Here is a 14,646-nt window from a genome sequence, read left to right on the forward strand (position 1 = left end):
TGGGTTTTCTTAACCCCTCAACTTTGAATTATTATTTTTAGATTTTTCTGCAAACTTGGGGTGTCTTTCAGGTTGGTATAAAGATCATTTTTTGCCCTTTCATGAGTCCACTCTCTGGATGTAAGTATTTTCAAATTTGGCTGACTTGACTATTAGAATATATGATGACGGTGATACACCATGCTATCATACTATGCATGTATCATGTATATGGTCTTTAATATTTTTCAGCATATTATGCAATTATACTCAAAGCATCCATCCATCAATCATACTTCTATGCCAATAAAGGCTTGCTTCACATCAATCATACTGCTTATTTCTATGACAGGTAGCAGATTCCCAGGAAAAATGTTAGTTTATAAATGCACAGATTTTAATACTGATGGCCTTTACCGACATCTTAACTTCACATTTTCTATTTCACAATTAACTAAAATACGTATTTCTCTAAAAGCAAATTAGGATTCATTAATGTTTTGCCAACAATGTTTAATAATCAACCTACTTCAGCAAAGATGATACATTTGCAGACAAATTGCTTACAAATTTGGTACTCTATATTTGTTTCTTACATTACAAATTCTACCTGGAGCACTGCCAGCAGAAAAAAGAAGAGTTGGCAGTTCTCCCTCTACAGAAGCTTATCTAGGTCAGCGTTTGACCTGATCACCATAATAGCTGCAGAATAACGCAGTAAAAGAAGAACCATTGTGTACTACTGCTCATGGCAATGTTTGCAAAGGAGTACAACCTGCATTACGCTAACAAACTGAAGTATGCACATACATTTTACTGTCAGTATAAGATGCTATTTGTGAAGTTTCAAATATATAGTGATCCATGGCAGTATGGCTTGTTTTGAATATGATAACTAAAGATACAAACGTGTGCATTTACTCCAGTCTAACCCACTGACATCAAGGGAGTTAGACAAAAGCATTGGACTCTAAAAAGATTACATTTTACCTGTGAACCAAAAGAGCATGTGGATTTTGTAGGGCATGATGTTCCAAAATACACTGAAACCACTGATCTGTAAAACCTTTCTTTCAATTGAAATACATGTTTCTAACAGTACAGTCCTAAGGAGATTTACATGCAGAAGGGTGTTAATGGGATTATAAGGGTACCAACTCTGTTTATGATTGCATTATGAGTTAGCAACCTAAATGAAGCTCACATCATTGAATCAAAAGCGGAATTAGCTGATACCTCTTTCTTCCTAGGCCTAAACCTCCTGTGATTTCTCAGCATTGTCTTTTCACTGCTACTATCCTCTCTACAATTTAGCAAAAGCTTTTCCATCAGGCACTTCAGAATCTGCTTGCCTTCATAGTTCCACCTTCTCTTAAGACCAGCAGTCCAGCATTTGTATGAGAAAGTTAGCTGGAGAGATTTGCATGTGCTTCAGATTTTATTGTGTATGGATTTCTTTCTGGAAAGAGACTTATGCAGAGGAATTGCCAAACCACTCCAACACGATTAGCACTGCAGATTACACAAATGTCTAAACAAGCATTTTTTTTTTTGCACGCAGGTCATATTTCAATACTTGTAGCAATTTTTAAAAAAGCATCGAGCCTCCCCTCTCTCTCGCCACCCCCCACCGTTACCTGTGATCTGGATTCGGTTGTTTCAGCTCTGTCAAGGCACACTAAAAGCTTCACTGCTTCTTCCACCAGCCATTGAGCTGTGGTCAGCCAATCAGAGAGGAGACATCCTGGCATCCTCTGGAATGAACGCTCTGCTTCATCCCCCTCCTCCCTTCATCCAGTTCTGTGCAAACATAATGAAAGATTAAAATGGGAGGGGGGAGGGGGGAGGAAACAAATCAACAATGCAGTGGCAAAGCATACAAAGAAAATGCTGTTAGAGGCTACCCAGAAATAGAAGGAAGTTCCTGCTTTGCTAATTCAGCTCTGTGAGTACTGTCCAGCTCCTGATGAAATATTATTAAGTACTAATCATGATGTGCAAAATGATTCTGCATTCAGGCCCCCCCCCCCCCCCCCGCCCATTCCCCAGCCCTCCTTGAAATAATTCAAAAATGGGCAGAAGGTAATTGTGTACTCGTGGCACACTGCATGCTAGAAAATACCAGAAGTCTGCTTGAAGATTCATAAATCAGTCACAAACACAAAGCGGTGTGAGTTGCCACACAGGCCGCTAACATTCCGGAGGACTTAATTTCCTCAGCTGCGCCACAGCCTGCTTCGTTCATTGGGGATGCTTAAAAGGGAGTGGTTTTATTTGCTTAGATTTTGATATCTTGCTTTTCTCCCCAAGGGGCCCCAAAGCAGCTTACAAAATTGTTCTTCCCTCCTCCCGTTTTCTCCTAGCAGTGTTGTAAGGTAGGCCAGTCAGAGAGAAAGTGATGAGCCCAAGTGAGCTATCGTGGTAGAGCAGGGATTTGAGTTTGGGTCTCCCAGATTCGAGTGGAATACTCTAACCACTACGCAACACTGGATCTCATCGTGTGTTGTTCAGATTCAGAGAAGGTTGCTGCGTTTTAGTAAATCAATTTTTTTCCCATCCAGGAGTCACCAGCAGAAGGGTCGTGTCAAGAGTTCTGTTTTTTTTCCTGTCAGTTCAGCAAGCTGAATACTGTAATTAAAATAAACACAGATATTAAAAACTTTATGCTGTTCCTTCCTTCTCTTGGAAAAGAAAACTTTGATTGATGGTTCTGTTTGACGCAATAGGTGCTTTCATGCAGAAAGGGGCAGAACAGCCAAATGACTCCCGTTGTGATCAGGTGCTGAAACACCCATGTATTTCACTTAGACAACTCCAGGTCTGCTTCCGCTATGCATGTTTGTACATTTTGTGAAAAGCTCTTGCATCATGCTTATCATTATTTAGAACAGGGTTATGTTATGGATCATAGAGTCCTGTGTTAAACCTCATGATCGGTCCCCACAAATCTTTTATCTAGAACACATATATTCCTGTTTATCTCAATACATTTTCCAAAACTGCTGCCTCAAAAGGTATGGCTAATTAATTTGTGGAAATATTTCAAAACAAATAAATGACATTATACACACCAGTACCAGGTAAGTGTGTCAGAAGGCTTAGTATAATCTGGAGAACTGGGTTTGATTCCCCACTCCTCCACATGTGACATTGGGCTACTCACAGTTCTCTCAGAATTCTCTAAGCCTCACTGACCTCATAAGGTGCCTGTTGTGAGGAGGGGAAGCCACTTTGAGGCTCCTTAAAGGCAGAGAAACCAATTCTTCTTCTTCAACGGATAAAGGGCAAATCACACCAAGTGATCTTACTCTGTGTTCTCCAAGCACCCAGCAAATGGCTAGTTGAATTCAGTGTCTTATGAGATGGACTTGAACAGGCTCCTCTCTGTTTCTGTCTAGATGGGGCTGTGGAGTAACAATTCTGGATTTGTAATGGTTCCCTCAACTCTAGGGTCTTCTTCCTGGTCTTTTTTGTTCCTTACAATTGATGGCCTTAACACAGAGTGGGCTTCTAGCAAAGGCTGAAAAGAATCCATTCTCTGGGGTCTACAAGAGAAGGCAATAGCCTTTGATAACTGATTCCTGCAAAGCATGCCTCCTCACTTGGTCAGCTGGTGTCCCCATGCTGCTCATGCTTACGGAATAGAGTGGTGAGCTTGTCAAAGTGACCACCACATATGCACACATAGATCCATTTCAGAGTTTCCATTGCTGACCTTAAACAAAGATTCAAAGGAAGATCACAGTGTGAGATAGTTGAATTTTAATTCATTTACCAATACAGAATAATGGACTGCCCAGGTCCAATTAGAGACATAGGATTCTTAACTCACTTAACTCTGCTCCTAAGCATTTCTCCTTTGCTCTAGTCAAGTGGGTTGTATTTAGCTCTATACTGCTGGGCCATGAAATGGAAAAACAACATAGGACCATGAAATTGGATCCCCTGACCCAGTCTTCATCAAACTAGGACGTTCATGGAAGGAGAGTCACCAGCAGATGTGCTGCAAATTTTGCGCCCCTATCTTTAAACAAAGTCCTCCCTGAGCCCCATAAAGATCCCCATTGACAATAACATTCAGATATGTCAGAAGTGGGAATCACGAAGAGAAAATTTTCCCAGCATATGGAAACTATGGGGAAATCTTTGCGAAACTCTTGGGGGATCTTTTTTTTTTGCAGTAGAAGCACCAAATTTGCAGAATAGCTGTGGGTGACTCACCTTAAAAGAATCCCCAAGTTTGGTGAAGATTGGATCAAAGGATCCAATATCATGGGGCCCCATTTTTCTCCACTGGAAACAACGGACAAAGAATGAGGTACTCTCTCTGGGGGCCCATAAAATTGGACCACCTCACCCAGGATTTCTAAAGTGAGTCACCTGAAGGTACTCTAGAAATTTGTCCTTTTACCTCGTAACACAGCCTCCCTAGAGCCCTAAAATAAAATGGACCCGAATTTTTTTAAAAGAAACTCTGGGAAAAAAATCAGCTTTTTTTCAGATTTGCCTTTTGAGCTCTATTAAAATGGTGCCTCTTTTTTTGCCCCCTCCACGCCAAATGGTTCAGCATATCTGAATGCACACCCCCAATCCTCACTTCTATATCTGTTTATGGTAGAATTAGGATCTGAACAAGATTGAGACCATTCTGGCTCTCAATTCAATAAGCCTTTATTGGCATATACACGATAGTATAAAAATACAGTTCCAGTTAAAAAGTGAATAGTAAAAAACTTCGCGCTTGTCATACATTCAGTTTACAAACTTCTGACAAAAATTTTGCCACTATACGGCAGCAATGAAAATCCTGACAATTTAAAAGCATAACTACTTTATCTGATTCAGTATAATCAATCATAGAGTCTATAGCTTGGGATAACAGACTGGATTGGAGTTCTTGGTATAATAAGCAGTTCAGGAGAATGTGTGGGATGGAATCCAGCTGTCTATGTTACAGGTACAGAACCTCTTATCGCTTGGAAGACCTTTAAGTCTTCCTCTATGTAACGGAGATGGCATGATGTTAAATCTAGCCAGTATATAGGCTCTTCTGTGTATGGGATTTGTGAGCACTGTATTATAATAGGCTGGGTATCCCTGCGTGAAAGGAATTGACATATTCATTGGTGAACAAGATTTATTTGCCAAGCTCTGCAGTTGTTGATAGTCCATTGCTAACAGCCTCTCTTTAACAAGGGCAAAAGTTTCAGTAAAGGTTAGCATATTGAAGGAGTCACTGTCATAACCCAGTTCCCCGATCTTTGCTGTAACTATTGTGCACCATTTTGAATGGTGGAGTTCGCTCAAGGTAAGTTGGGTCAATGAGTTTCTGGAGCTTCGGTAGTGAATATTTAACCAGAATTTTATAATGATTAGCCAAATAGTGGCCTCTATAGAATATTGGCCAGATTCTAAACATAAGACTGCATACGGGATGCAGTTTGGCACGCCAAATAATTTGTGCAAGAATTTGGAGTGGAATGATTTGATAATGCTGTTATTCGGAATTAGCCAAATAGGAGCTCCATAGAGTAGCTGTGCTCTCACCTTCGCTTGGAAGACTTGCAGAGTTGGGGGAATATATTGGTTACCCCTGGAGTAATAGAACCTCTTAATGGCGCTAATACTTGATTGAGCCCGGGCCAGTGCATATTTTAGATGAGTGGACAATCCATTCTGGCTCTCAATGACTCATCACAGAGCCTGGGTGCTTGAGTGTTGACAGTTACTGAGGAAAATAGCTGCATTTAGTAAGCAGACCATTGTAAAATCCTAGTGAATCCTAGTGAGGCTCTTATGTTTAGTCTGCACAATGGTCTTGTCGCTAAAATCTGCATATTTTCCTTCACCAATCAGTTTTTTAATACAGAGACTGATACAATATATTTCTATTATGTGCTAATTCCATTTTGGTACATTTGGTATTTACTTCATTCAAGCCCCTCCCCCCGCCCCCCCACCCATGGGCCCCAAGACAGCATGCATCCGTAATTTGCCTCACAGTTTATTTTGATCATCCAGATCTTTCAAATTGGGTTACAAACCACAAAATAATATATTATTTGATCTACACTTTTTATCTGTTGTATTTATTTAGATATTTATACTCCACTTTTCTCCCCAATGGGGACCCAAAGCATAATTCTCTCTCCTCTGGTTTATCTTCACAACAGCTCTGTGAGGTAGGTTGGCTCAAGCTTACCCAGCAAGTTTCCATGGCAAAGTGGGGATTCAAACCTGGGTCTCCAAGACCATCGTCCATCACTACAAACACTGGACAGTGCTATATCCTTGTAGACTAGCAGCACAATCCTAAACAAAGTTACAGCCTTCCAAATCCATTAGAAGGGCATAACTATGCTTGCAGTGTAGATAACTTTCCTTTGTCCACTGAACAAATAGGATATCAGATTAGCCTGGCACCCTTAGGGGATTTTACACTGCCTGACATACAGCTTGTTATTTTATTAGACACCACCAAATTTTCATATTTGTCCCAGGGTCTCAGCTTGCCAGTGAACTGAAACAAGCAGTCCTGTAATTACTTCGGTACATCTCCTGTTCCCTTCCTCGAATAAAGACAACGTCAGCTATTCTGGAGCCATCAGACTGAATATATGCAACACAGTCACTGAGAAACCGAGAATATGAAATGGGTCACAGCTACACTCTCGTGCTGACGTCCAGCGACAAGTTCAGAAGATGACAGAAAAGGACACGTGAGGGGAATGGCCAGTAGGCACAGGATCACTCTCAGTGAGACTAGACTCTCAGGGTACAACTGAAATGTCATATATTGACAAGACGTAAGTAGCATTTGTACATTTCTAGGCCTTCTCCTTTTGCAGCTCTCAGCAACTGCACTCCAAATATGACTCATTTCTGAATCTAGACTGATGTTTGAAAAGGGGAAGGGGAATCTGCTGGATGAAAGAAGGGGGGGGGGGCGTTGTTAAGTAATCCTAATTGTAATGTACTCAGTGGCCAGCTTGCTGAGGGTAAAGTGTAGATGACGGGTAAAGCAAGGCAAACCGCTCCGTAAACATAGTCTGCCTAGTAAACGATGGGATGTGACATCACCCCAGGGATCAGTAATGACTCAGGGGACTATCTGTACTTTTCAGTACAGATACTGAATAACTCAAGAAGGTTGGGAGGTAGAGGAAATCTGTATGTTTCTAAGATGGAGGCAGGGAGATAGGTGGGAAGTAGGCACAACTGCATTTAACACCATGCAGTTCTTATTGCTTCTATTCTTGCTATACTAACATTTATTTTGGCTGTCAAATTTCATCTGACTTAGGGTGAGTGTAGGGTTTTCAAAGCAAGGGATGTTCAGAGGTAGCTTAACATTGCCTGCCTCTGCATCACAACTCGGATATTCCTTGGATATTCAATTACTTCTCAGAATCTATCCTGCTTAGAAGAGAAGAGTTTGGATTTATATCCCCCCTTTCTCTCCTGTAAGGAGACTCAAAGGGGCTTATAATCTCCTTGCCCTTCCCCCCTCACAACAAACACCCTGTGAGGTGGGTGGGGCTGAGGGAGCTCCGAAAAGCTGTGACTAGCCCAAGGTCACCCAGCTGGCATGTGTGGGAGTGCACAGGCTAATCTGAATTCCCCAGATAAGCCTCCACAGTTCAAACGGCAGAGCGGGGAATCAAACCCAGTTCCTCCAGATTAGAGTGCACCTGCTCTTAACCACTACGTCACTGCTTAGCTTCTGAGATCTGATGAGATCAGGCTAAATTAGGTGAGATCCCTAATCAGATCCCCTGCATTTCCCCCCCTAAAGTTAAAAACAGTCATAGGTGTCCTCAATTCAGATCAGGACCATAATACTGGGGGGTGGGGGGTTAGGGGTAGGGGTAGGGGTAGGGGGAGCTAACTCCTTCTCTCGCCCCATTCTATCAATGAAATCCCACTCCTGAAACTACTATTTGTCCAGAAAAGAAAAAAAATATTTCAGTGGGGTACTATAAATCCAGAAAATCAAGGAGAATGGCCACACTGTAGCTTTATGATGATTGGCCCCTCCCAAGCTGCTTATAAAATCTGAAAAAGGAAATATCACTGGAGATGTCCTTATGATGTCTCACATCATGTCTACTACAGCATCTAGCATTGTGGTTAGTGGAATTATGGGAAATTCTTGGAGGTTTGAAGGTGGAGGAGGGAGCTCAGCAGGGAAATGATGCAACACAGTCAGCCCTCCAAAGCTGCCTTTTCCTACAGGGGAAGTGATCTTCGTAGTTTGCAGATCAGTTATAATTCCAAGAGCACACTAGGCCCCACACAGAGGTTATCAACCCTAGTGTAGGCTGACCAGACGTCCCGCTTTTGGCGGGACAGTCCCACCTTAAAACAATTTGTCCCGAGTTCCGCGGGTTTTTTCAAGTGCCCCGATTTTTGGAAGGCTGCCGCATTGCCTTCTGGGGCACAAGGCAGTGTGGCAGCCTCCCGTGTGTGCGGGAAATGGGAGCGCTCCAGAAGGCAGTGCGCTCCTGCGGCTGCGCGCGCATGTGCGTGCGCGCCCGTCCCGGTTCACAAAGGTGACCATCTGATCACCTTACCCTAGTGTGAAACTTATTATAAAAATCTAGCTTTCAGGAGGGATACAGTGTCTTATAGGTCAACTCAGATTTACTCCCAGAATAGTATACTTAAGGCTGCACTGTGGTGTTTGGGAAAGTGAGTTCAATAGCTGAGGAAAACATGGTTAAATATACTGCCATTCTGATCTGGATACCATATACTATAGAGAACATCTTCTCAATCTGTTTTCAAGCTGAGCCAGATGAGTTCACACATACATGTTCACTCATGACTGAAATATCAAAAAATATCAAAAGGCATGCATGAAACAGCCTTCAATGATTCCATGGACTACATTTTCAACTTGCTTCAAGGTACCCTCCCCCCAAATGGACATGAGCCAGTCAAAGGTAAGGAGTTCTAAGCCCCTCAGTGACCCCCTGAATGACAGAAAAGGAGAAGAACAGTTTGGATTTCTCCCCCACTTTTCTTGATTATAAGGACTCTCAAAGCGGCTTACGAACTCCTTCCCTTCCTCTCTCTACAGCTAATACCTTGTGAAGTAGGTTGGGTTAACCAGAACTGTGAGAGAACTGTGACTAGCCCAATATCGCAAAGCAGGCTTCATGTGTAGGAGTAGAGAAATAAATCCATTTCACCGGATAAGAGTCCACGGCTCATGTGGAGCAGTGGGGAATCAAACCCGGTTCTTCAAATTAGAATCCACCTCTTAACCATTAGGAGAGTTATATACATGCTCAATGCAACCATTTAAATGAATGGGACCTCAATGGCTGGATCATACCCATGATTTGCAAAAACAGCTAGATAATTCCAAGTGAGTTAGAGGGTGACTTTCCTGAAGCTACATGGAACTAAGTCTTGTCCTGGCCCTCATGCTTTTTCTTTTTTTCATCCTTTATAAAGCCCATGTACTAATATGTACTAATGTACTAAGGTTTACTTCATTGAAGTATCCATAATCAGTCAATAAACAAAAAAAAAAGAAATAGTGGTGTAGCCATTAAAGTAATCTACTAGAATCGAAGAGATCCTGGCTCAGATCCCCACTCTCCACTTGTGGAAGGATGCTGGGTGACCTTAGGCCAAGCACTCTCAGGGTAATTTACCTCACAGGATTGTTGTGAGGGTAAAATGGGGACAGGGAAAAAATGTTGTGAGCTGCTTTGAGTCCCCATGAGGCAGGAGAAGTGGGTAGCCATGTTCGCATGCAGTAGTAGAGCTGGAATCAAGTCCAGTAGCACCTCAGGCACTAATACAAATTTCAGGAGAAAAGCTTCCCACAGAAGAGTATACCCTGAAAATTCTGTTAGTCTCTGAGGTGCTACAGGTGATGATAGCAAGTGCTATCAAGTTATAGCGGACTTATGGCAATCTTGTAGGGTTTTCAAAGCAAGAGACGTTCAGAGGTGTTTTGTGATTGCCTGCCTCTGCATGGAGACCCTGGAACTCCTTGATGGTCTTCCACCCAAATAGTAACCAGGGTCAGCCTTGCTTAGCTTCTGAGATAAGATTAGGCTAGCCTGAGCCATGCAAAACAGGGTAAGATGCTACTGGGCATAATTTTAGATAGCTAGGTTAGACAGACAGACAGACAGACAGACAGACAGACAGACAGACAGACAGACAGACACTGCTGGTCACATGAGTTCTGATTCACTGTTATATTTGTAAAATCTGGATGATCAAAACAGTTAGATATATTGTTCCATATAGCATAAGGTGACCAGATGGTCACCTTTGTGAACCAGGACGGGCGGGTAGGCGGGCGTGCGCAGCCGCAGGAGCGCACTGCCTTCTGGGGCGCTCCCGTTTCCTGCCTGAAACGGGAGCGCCCCAGAAGGCCGTGAGCTCCTGCGGCCGTGCGCGTGGGAGGCTGCCACACTGCCCTGCGCCCCAGAAGGCAGTGCGGCAGCCTTCCAAAAATTGGGGCACTTGAAAAAACCCGCGGGACGCAGGACTAATTTTTTTAAGGCGGGACTGTCCTGCCAAAAGTGGGACGTCTGGTCAGCCTAATATAGCATCACTTATTACTATCATATAATGAACAGAAATATTTTCCTACCAATATTTCCTCAAAACATAATACCAAACACATCTTCTGTTCAAACAGTCAGTAACATAAACAGTTTGCGATCTGGCATGATCATGGGATGACATCTAGTGACCAATTAAAGGCATGACACTGCTGATGCTGTTTTTATATGCTGATCGCTGTTGTTTATTTTAACTGGGTTTTAATTGTATGTTATATTATTATGTTGTTCACCGCCCAGAGCCCTCTGGGGGTAGGGCAGTATAAAAAACTCAACAATAAATAAAAATAAATAAATGACTGGGCGACTGTAATCCATTTGGACTGTGGCATTTTTCGCTCTTTTCATCCTAGAGCTCTGAAGATACGAAATGACAAAAATGCTGTGGTAAACGTTTTTACAGTAAAAGCAAAAAGAGAAACCCAGTGCCGTATTTTTTTTAATGACAGACAGAGATGGAGGTTAGATGCAGGCAAAAGGTGGTGTATCTGGAATTAGGGCTGTCTTCACTACATGGGGAAATCCCTAGAAATCTGGGGGCAGAGGCTGGGGAGGGTGGGCTTTGGGGAAGGGGAGGGACTCGTCAGGGGATAATGCCAGAGGACCCACCCTCCAGAGCAGCCATTTTCTTCAGGGAAACTGATCTTTGTTGTCAGGAGATCAGTTTTAATTCTGAACAATATCCAGGCCCCACTTGGAGGCTGGTAACCCAATCTGGAATCCAGGGCCACGTTACAGGGATGGCAGCCTGCAGGTGGACTGAGGGATCCCCTGGGATTACATCTTATCTCCAGACTACAGAGATAAATCCCCTTGGAGAAAATGGATGCTTTGGAAGGGGGACTCTATGGCAGTGGTGGCGAACCAATGGCACGGGTGCCAGAGATGGCACTCAGAGCCCTCTCTGTGGGTACACGTGCACAGAGTTCATCATGTGGGGGGAATGCCCCCCCCCACATCTAGGCTGGCCTGGGCCACTGGACTTGATGTGTGTACACCTCAGCAAGCAGGGAGGACTCGGCTGGCGGGCCTGGTGCCTGGTGCTGGCAGGCCTGGTGCCAGGCAGCAGCTCCAAGTGGCTGCTGCCCAGGGGAGAGGGGGGCAGAGGCAGCAAAGATGCTACAGAGGCACAGAGCAGTGCACGTGGGACTTGCTGGAGGCTACAGCAGGCTGGCCCCTGCTCGAGGGGGTTATTCAGGTTAAATTGCCGCATTGGCACTTTGCAATAAATAAGTGGGTTTTGGGTTGCAATTTGGGCACTTGGCCTCGAAAAGGTTTGCCATCACTGCTCTATGGCATTATACCCCACTGAGGTCCTTGTCCTCTCCTGGCCCTGACCCCAAATCTCCAGGAGTTTCCCAACCTGGATCTAGCAGCCCTGCCTGTCACTCCCACCATCCCTCACCAGTCACTAGTTTTGCGGTAAGTCTGGCCCTGAATGACAAATGCTATATACCTTTCATTATGCGAGTGATCTGGGAAAGGAGTCTCTGAGAAGCTCAACAGCAAAACTGGGTCAGCCCTGCATACCATGAGAAATGGCCATCAATACTACTCAAAGCAAGTCAATAATGCTATACAGTGATATATACTTAACCTGATAAAAGGAACTATAAATTCATTTAGCGTTACCTGAAGTGATATTTCTGTGTTTTGTGTTGTAGAGAGGAAAAGCGGCATGGAGATACTTTGCCAATAAGCCCTGTTAAGTAGTTTAGACGCGGATCCTGCTTAAGAAGGTGTTAATTCAAATGGCAGCTCAGACTTACTGATAAGCCAAAATTTTCAAGTGTAAACCTCTCCCATTGAAACCTGGAGGACTTAAAATGCTTAATGTGGGAGGAAGACACTCTTTATACACACTGAAGAGTGTTACAAGGTGTGACATAACCTGGTAATTACGGCGTGGGCACAAAACAAGACATATAAGCAGCAATCCTGCATTGTTATTATTAGGAATAAAGCAGTACGTTAGTTGGATCACCAGGATGAGAGCTGGTACCTGGGAGAAAACAAAAAGAACACAACCTGATGTTCACACTGTTCACCTTTCATCCAGTGCAGTGCATGAAAAAGGCAAAAGGTGTTTTTAAAAACATCTTGTATTTAGTAAGAAATTAGCCTCCTGTAGCAGAATTATAGGGAGTTCACCAACCAATCATTAAAATATTTTATGGTGCTATTTCAAATTTGATAGACTTGAAAAATAAGCCTATTAATGCCTAATGAACTTCTTATAAAACTCAATTGTTTTCATCCTTTGGGTCTTTCACACGCTCTTTCAGAGGTTGAATGGTATGCTAAGCCTAATTAATTAAACTTTTATAGCAGCATGTGGTTAGAGGAAAATATACATGCTTTCACAAATAACTGAACAAGGACAGTTAGAATAATGCTTGCAAGTCTTTTTGCAGTTAAAAATGCTTTGAGGATTAAACCAAAAAATCCAGCATATGATGTGCCATGAACAATGAGACAGTATAAGAAATTATTGAAAAGGATGAAGATAGACTTCTAAAAAGAGCACCCCAAAAACCAAATGCACAGCTCATGGGAGAGGGGAAGCTATCTCATCACTGTTTGCACTTGTGGGGAGGGTTTTTGCATGCAAATGCTCCTGGGGAGAGAGATGGGAAAAGCTTCCCTGCTCTGAATGGATACTTCTTACACCCCTCCAGCTAAAGGGGAATGTGGCATGCAAATTTAGCCTCCAATTGAGGAAGAGGACAAGTCATCCTTTCTCTTTTTCACTATTCTGAGGCTTGGATTCTCTTTACCACCCATCAATTGCTGCAATTCCACTGGGATGTTTGCTGTGCTGCCATCACAACTGGGCACATTTCCACAGATTATACATTTTTAGGGAAGTAGCCTCAAAGCTACTATCGAGTCTTCGTAGCTTCTAAGACACTTCATTGAAAACAAAAAAGGTGTGTGGGGGGGGAAGACACGTGAGCATCACTAGCAGGGAAAACTAAGTTGAAATAGCGGCTGCCTGTAATGCAAGCAGAGGAAACAGCCCTGGAAACAACTCAGTTAATGGCAGGCAGCATGTGAATCCTGGAACAGCAGAAAATGGTGAGCATGACGCTGCAGAGAAACCAAAAGTGGGAACTTCGAACTCAGATGGGAAAAATAAGATTTCCTGCTTTCTGCATAGCAGGCAGGAAGTGTTTTGCACCAGTCTTGGGGGAAAAGATCACTAGTTTAGCATTTTCAAATTAAGTTGGGTTGAGCAGAAATAAAACGTCCTGAGGACATCTTGGGGGGAAAGCTGTGTGACCTTCCTCCCCAAAATGAATCGTTACGTGTCCTCAAGATGTTTTATTTGTGCTGTGCAAAAAAGGCTATTGTAATCAAAGACAGAATTATTAGGCACATGAAGGAACAAGGGCTGCTGAGGAAAATCAGGATGGCTTCTGCAAAGTGAAATTGTGCCTCACCAGTCTTTTGGAGTTCATTGAGAAAGACGGCTGTGAATCACCAGGCCGCAGTTGCTGCTCGGGGTGGATAGGGCAAGAGCTGATTCCGGCCTCAGTAAGGGCGGAAGTAGCCAAATGGCCATGCTAGGTTAGGGCAGCACCAACATAGTGGCTGCCTGCTGGCCAGATAACAGTAACCTGGTAAATTTTACAGATTGAAAAAATGTTCATAGATCTTCCAGTGTTATATCTTGTTTGGTCTTTAGATGTTCAATAAAACAACAAAAAGCTTTCTTTGACTCAAAACTTGTCTTTGAACATAGGCTGTTCTAAGACTCTTCGAAGATGATTTCAGCAACTATATCTTCTTCAGAAAGCAGTGTGTATTTTTCTCAATCACACTGCTGCAAAACTGCTGTAAATTCTGTAGCACTGGCATAATGCATTCTGCCATAAAGCACACTGCTAAAAAAGACTTATATATTGTCTCCCACATAGCACAACAGTCCCCTAAGAAAAACTATAGTATACACCATAACTGGTTTGTACAGCTGTTCGTTCTGTTGCATGTTATTTTGCCTTCTGTTATGAAAAACTAAAAATATCTCTGCCTTCTGGAGGCAGATTTGAAAAAAAGCACACCATTTATATAT

At 43.0% G+C, this 14,646-nt stretch overlaps 1 protein-coding gene across 2 annotated transcripts in view; it reads right to left on the reverse strand.

Moving 5' to 3' along the window:
* The window catches only part of CSRNP3 (cysteine and serine rich nuclear protein 3), a 130,412-nt gene extending 116,344 nt beyond the window's left edge, over positions 1-14,068 (reverse strand). The window contains exons 1-2 of one of the 2 annotated variants that reach the window (XM_048483754.1): positions 14,015-14,068; positions 1,617-1,779 (exon numbers count right to left, since the gene is read on the reverse strand). The gene's annotated coding sequence lies outside the window, so the exon portion shown is untranslated. Of the gene's footprint in view, positions 1-1,616; positions 1,780-1,883; positions 1,922-14,014 lie in introns of those variants that run through there. The other variant, XM_048483752.1, reaches the window with a different exon arrangement.
* Positions 14,069-14,646: the final 578 nt, after the last annotated feature.

The sequence above is a fragment of the Sphaerodactylus townsendi genome, linkage group LG02 (genome assembly GCF_021028975.2).
Source record: "Sphaerodactylus townsendi isolate TG3544 linkage group LG02, MPM_Stown_v2.3, whole genome shotgun sequence".
Lineage (NCBI taxonomy): Eukaryota > Metazoa > Chordata > Lepidosauria > Squamata > Sphaerodactylidae > Sphaerodactylus > Sphaerodactylus townsendi.